At 49.3% G+C, this 5750-nt stretch overlaps 2 pseudogenes; one reads left to right on the top strand and one right to left on the bottom strand.

The window, feature by feature from the left end:
• The first annotated feature begins 218 nt into the window (after positions 1-218).
• On the top strand, positions 219-337 carry LOC112481805 (annotated as a pseudogene).
• A 3114-nt stretch (positions 338-3451) lies between these two features.
• On the bottom strand, positions 3452-3567 carry LOC112481843 (annotated as a pseudogene).
• Between the last annotated feature and the right edge of the window lie 2183 nt (positions 3568-5750).

Here is a 5750-nt window from a genome sequence, read left to right as displayed (position 1 = left end):
ATCCAGATTTTTATACAAGTTCATGTTGGTAAAGTACGAAGTCTGCGGCTGAGGTTCACACTCCATGGTGTGTGGGAAACGTTCTCATGCAAAGAGGGGGAAACGTGTGTTCAGGGGACAGAGAAGAGGCTTTGGAGCCTGGAAAGTGCTCTGTCAGACCCTAGTCTGCCATCCACCAGCGCTGTGACCTTATGCAGATTACTTAATGAAGGCTTGCAGTCTACGGCCACACCACCCTGAACAAGCCCGAAACCGGCTGATCTCGGAAGCCCAGCAGGGTCAGGCCTGGTTAATACTTGAATGGGAGACCACCTAGGAAGACCAGGTGCCGTAGACGTAAAAATTAAAAAAATTAGGGATTATAAGATGACAAGGTCCTTGCAATCTGTGAGGTCAACCAAGGGTTACCTCACCTAAAAAAAAAAAAAAAAAGGCTTGCAAAATGCCCTTGCTGTGGTTGTCCCCAACTTTCCCCCTCCCACCCTCCCACCCCTCCACCTGAAGGGTTTGGATATCGGATACAATCCTCACTCCCAGGCGAGAGAATTTTGAAAGCTTTCTGTAAAATATGTATGTATCTATAATACATACACACACACACACACATATATAAAATTAAAAAGTGAACTTGTGCATTATTTGTATTTTTTTTAAAGGAAGGAAGGGAGAAAAAAGCACTGCTGGGAAGATATGCTCCCCCAGAGGAACTAGCATTCATTAAGAGGGAGGGAGGGAGGTCTCAGAGCGATTCCCACAAGTTGCAGAGGAGGAAATGAGATGCAGACTCGCATTTGCATAATTGCTGAGGTTTGCTGCTCATTTGCCACTTTGCAGGGGCCTTCCGTGGAGGGCAGCCCCTTCCTGGCCAGGATGCCCTCCGTGCCCACGCTCCATGGGGTCCCCCTTAGAATGGTGCTTTAATGATCACTTGAGTCGCATTTAGCTTCCAATTAAGAGCAGGGTGGAAAACACTGGCCAAGTGGGGTGAATGTTCTGGGGACTTTGCCCACTTAGAAGAAACCTGGAGAATTAGCAGGCGCATAAAACTGCCTCTTGGCTGGAGCACAGGCCTCGAAGGCTTCCAGACACCCCACTGGCTGGAGAGGAAGCTGGCCGCACAGCTGACCTCTCTCTAAAATTATACCAAGGACTCCGCCTGAACTTGGGGGCCATGTCCACTATATCTCTCCCCGGATCTGTGCCTCTCGCTTGCTGCCAGTATCTCATGCTATGGACCAGATGTTTGCATCGTCCCCCCCCACCCCCGGCCACCCCAAAGTTCATATGTGGAAGGCTGTAATCTCAAGGTGATGGTATTTGGAGGTAGAGCCTTTGGGAGGTCGTTGGGTTTGGATGAGGTCACGGGGTGGAACACCCATGGTGGAATCGGTGCCCCTATATGAACTAGGAAGAGAGCCCTCTCCAGCCCCTGGCCATGCTGGCGCTCCGATCTCAGACTTCCAGCTCCAAAACTGTGAGAAGTCCACGTCTGCTGTTTCCGCCACCAGTCTGTGGTACTCTGAACTGAGACTCTGCCACTTGTCCTCATACAGGCTCATAACAAGCCCTCAGAAAAGCGCACCGTGAAAATGGAGTTCAGCAATGAAAATCAGCTTCCCCGGGTCAGAGTCAGGTCTTAGGCCCAGGTCTTCCTGGCTCTGGAGCCCGTGGGAGGACGTCCTGCTCTTAAAAGAGCCCGTGGGAGACTCTTCCTCGCCCTTGGGCATCTTATTCACCCTCCATCCTAGGCCAGCCCTCGGGCTTCTGCCTGGGTTATTCCTCACTCTGGGGGAAGCAAGGACACACAGAGTTATGGAAAGCCAACTCTGTTCTCCTATTGACTCACCTTTGGCTGGACCACAGGGGTTCCGGTCATTGTGATTATTAATACAGTATCCTTGGGGGTGATTGGAATGACCCTTCCGATATCAGATCAGAACCCCTCCCCAGGAGCGCCTTCCATATCCATTATTTCCCATAAAAATACGCTACAGTGAAAGTCAACCGCGAGCCGACGGGGGAACAGGGCCTATGTCCTGGGGCGCAGGTCCTTTCATGGGGCAGCCTGGGACACCCCCAGAGTCTGAAATGAAACTGCATCAGCCCCAGTTTACCGCCCCGGATCCGTGCACCAAGAATGCAGTGCAGGGCAGGCGTGGGTTCTGAATATCTTCTTACTAAGGAGTTTGCTGAAAGAACAATTAATCTCTTTATCATAACTGGCTTGGCCACATTTCAATAATGAAAAGAAAAAAAAAAAAAACAGAAAGAACAAAGCCTTTTGTAATTCTGCCAGCAGAGGGGTAAGGGATAGGCTTGTCATTTTGCAGACATTTTTGGTTAAGTGTCCTTTTACCTCTTAATCTGTGCCTTCAAGTTTCAGTTCGTTCTATTGCGAGAGGGCGAAGTTGTCTCACCTCACTGGATTGGCAAAGGGCTGTGAAACTCACTTTAGAATTCCTGTGCAGAAGCCCAGGAGTTCACAGAGGAAGGATTTCAAGGGCGATGCTACTGGTCTGAATGACTTGCACCGTAAGGGTCACCTAGCCTTGTTCTTCTGCTTCCAAATTTGCCCACCTCTCTGAGCCTCAGTTTCTTCGTCGGTAAAAGAGCGACAATAGCAACCACCTTGGGGAGTTTTATGGGAAAAACATAAAATGTATGAAAAGTACATAGTGAAGAGTTATACAGATATCAGATGCTGTTAGTAGTTTGAGTACATGGAGGAGAGTCTAGGAAGCAAACCATCACTTTTGGGGGAACCTATTTGACTAAGATGAAATGTTACAATAGTTCCATGTCACTCAGATGTCGTATTGGAAGAATCAGAATTTCTCCTGTGGGCTCAAGGGGTCTCTTCTGATGGTATCTCTTGGGAGCACACTCTACATCCTGAGTATGAATTAAGAATTCATGTTTTAGCTTGTCTAGCCCAATTGCTTACATAATCTCTTGTCACCATGATTTGCCTTCTATTTAAAAAGGAAGAAAGAGGGAGACAGGGAGGGAGGGCGGGAAGGAGGAAAACCTTGGACAACAATCACCCCATTGCATTGACTAGAATGTGTGGTAGGCTGAATCAGCGGTCCCAAGTCTCCACCCACTAAAGTGGTGTTTCCCATCCACACTGTTGCCATGGTGGAGTGGGCGGAGTGGACTTCCCCCTGACTTTACACTCAACCACGTGACTTATTCCAGCCAATGGGGCTGTTAGCTGATGTGACACAGGCAGAAGCTTGGAATGAGCTTAGGGCGTTGAATCTACTTTGCTATATATGTCTCTGCTCTCGCAGTTCTCGTGCCTCCATTCCTGGGATGGGGTCGGAAGCAGTAGGGGGAATTAGAACCTCTGGAGAGATTGGAACTTTGAGGATCTGCTTTGCCTCTCAGATGATGAAAAGGTGTGGCTTTGCACTGGTTACGTTTTTTCAATTTTTTTTTTTTTTATTTATGCCCACAGCACCTGGTCTTCCTAGGTGGTCTCCCATCCAAGTACTAACCAGGCCCAACCCTGCTTAGCTTCCGAGATCAGACATCGGGCTTATTCAGGGTGGCATGGCTGTAGACCATGGACCATGGCTCTACTGGAGCACAAACCCAGGACCTTCTGCATGCAAAGTACACGTGCTAACCGCTACACTATGGAACCATGTCCTGCACTGGTTACTCTTATTTTTCTGGAAAGCAACTTGTCTCAAGTAGGGTCATTTGAATCCAGAAATGAATGAAAGAGAAAGAGTGAAAGTGATCACGAGAGAGAGAGAGAGAGAGAGAGAGAGAGAGAGGCAGAGACAGAGAGACAAAGAGAGAGACAGAGAGAGACAGAGACAGAGAGATCCACGGGCTTTCATCTGACTAGTTCACCTGGACCGAGAGCGAGTCCAGGCTAAACTAGGGTACTCTGAATGGCTGAAGGGAATTTTAAGAAGGGAGGAGGATTCTCTTGGAGATTACGTTGGCTTTGGCTTGGCTGAATCTTATTAGACTTTAAATAAAAAGCCCGAGGGAGGGGGCATATGTAGGGCAGCAGCGGTGGTCGCGAGAGTTCGCATCACTTAGGCCTGACATTTCCTATTTTGATAATTGATGCGGCCAGGCTGGAGCTCGTCAGTGCGAGAGCATCGGGCCGTGGCTTCGGTGGAGCCGTGGCTGTATGCAGGGTGAGAGGAAGCTATTTCCACTGTCCACGGAGTGTTGTTTGATTTATTACCGCTGGAAGAGGAAATTCTTGATTTCCACCCCCTCATAGAGCGGACTGTTTTACAGTCTGCCGTTAGAGAGACTCCATAAAAGAAGTTATATTTATCCCAACTTTGGTATTTTGATAACCTTCCCTGACTAATCAGAGGACAGTGAACATTCCCAGTTTTTACGACCATCATTTGTTTTTGATTAAGCAATTATAGGCATTAAAAGACAATCTGCCGGCGAGTATGGCCAGCGTACCCACAGGATCTTTTCACGCAGTGGGAAGCATCAGAAGGCTTTAATTTTTCATGGCCACGGAGGAAGGAAGGCGGGGCTTGCTAGGAAAGGGAGCGGAGTTTGGAGTTTGGAGTCAGACAGAGACTGGAATCCTGACTGCCATTGGAGAGCAGATCAGAGAGCCTCAGTCCACGAGCCTCGGTCTCCTCATCTGGACAATGGGTGTGGGTAGCAGACCACACTCCTCCCAGGTCCCCCCGTACATCCTTTGAAGCTTTTCTAGGGCACCCCCCCACACCCCCTTCAGTGTGCCAGGCATGGAATTAAGTGTCGGAAAGGCACAATCTCCTTTCATGTTGTCGTGAAGGATCAAGGTCTCCAGAGGCACTTTGCACAATGACTATCGCGTAGCACGAACTTGGCACACGCTGGCCCAGCCTGCACGTGGTTGGCCTGTGACGTGAGTGGGACGGAAAAACAAAGGCCACCTCACCACTCTTCCTGGCCTCTTCTGCCCCATCCCAACCTTCCTCCATGCAGCAGCCAGAATGGGCTTTCAAAACTAACGGTCAAATGGGTAAAACCCTCTAGCCGCTTCTCGAAATGCAGACTTCCTACCATGACCTACCATGGGGGTTGGCAAACTTGTTCCATAAAAGGCCAGACAGTAAATATTGTAGTCTTTGTGGGCCACATGATCTCTGTTGCAACTCCCCAACTCTGCTGTGCAGCTCCAAAGCAGCTTTAGACAATATGTCAACAAATAGATGTAGCTGCTTCCAATAAAACTTTATTCATAAAAACAGGAAGTAGGCCCAATTTGGCCTATAGGCTGTGGTTTGCAGACCCCTTGTCTACAAAACAGCTGAATGATGGGGATCCTACCTCCCTCACCCGCCACTGGACTAGTCCTGACCCGCTCTCCTCCTCTTCGTTTGTCCCTGCCACGCTGGCCTCTCAGAGAATCCCAGCATGTCCCTGCCTCAGGCACTTGTGCTCTCTGGGTCTGGGACCCTCCGTCTGGCTCAAATGTCACATGCCTCCATGTCCAGGTAGGTCTACCCCTTCCACTCCCACTGTTCTGTGGCACCTCGGTGATTAATTTATGCCCCCCGTCACTCGTTTGGGGTCTGTCTATCCCTCGGGAAGGCTGGCTTCAACAATATTTGATTGTTTCCTGCAGCATCTTCATCCGGTTGCACAGGGCCTGGCACCTAGTAGGTGCTCAATAAATATCGGTTGGTTAAACAGTCTCTGGGACATGCTCCCCTCTTCATCCACTTGCAGAAGCATTTTGAGAACACCGGAATTTCAGGTGATTATCT

Source organism: Pteropus alecto, unplaced genomic scaffold (assembly GCF_000325575.1).
Source record: "Pteropus alecto unplaced genomic scaffold, ASM32557v1 scaffold125, whole genome shotgun sequence".
NCBI lineage: Eukaryota > Metazoa > Chordata > Mammalia > Chiroptera > Pteropodidae > Pteropus > Pteropus alecto.
This window is presented reverse-complemented; position numbering and strand designations above follow the sequence as displayed.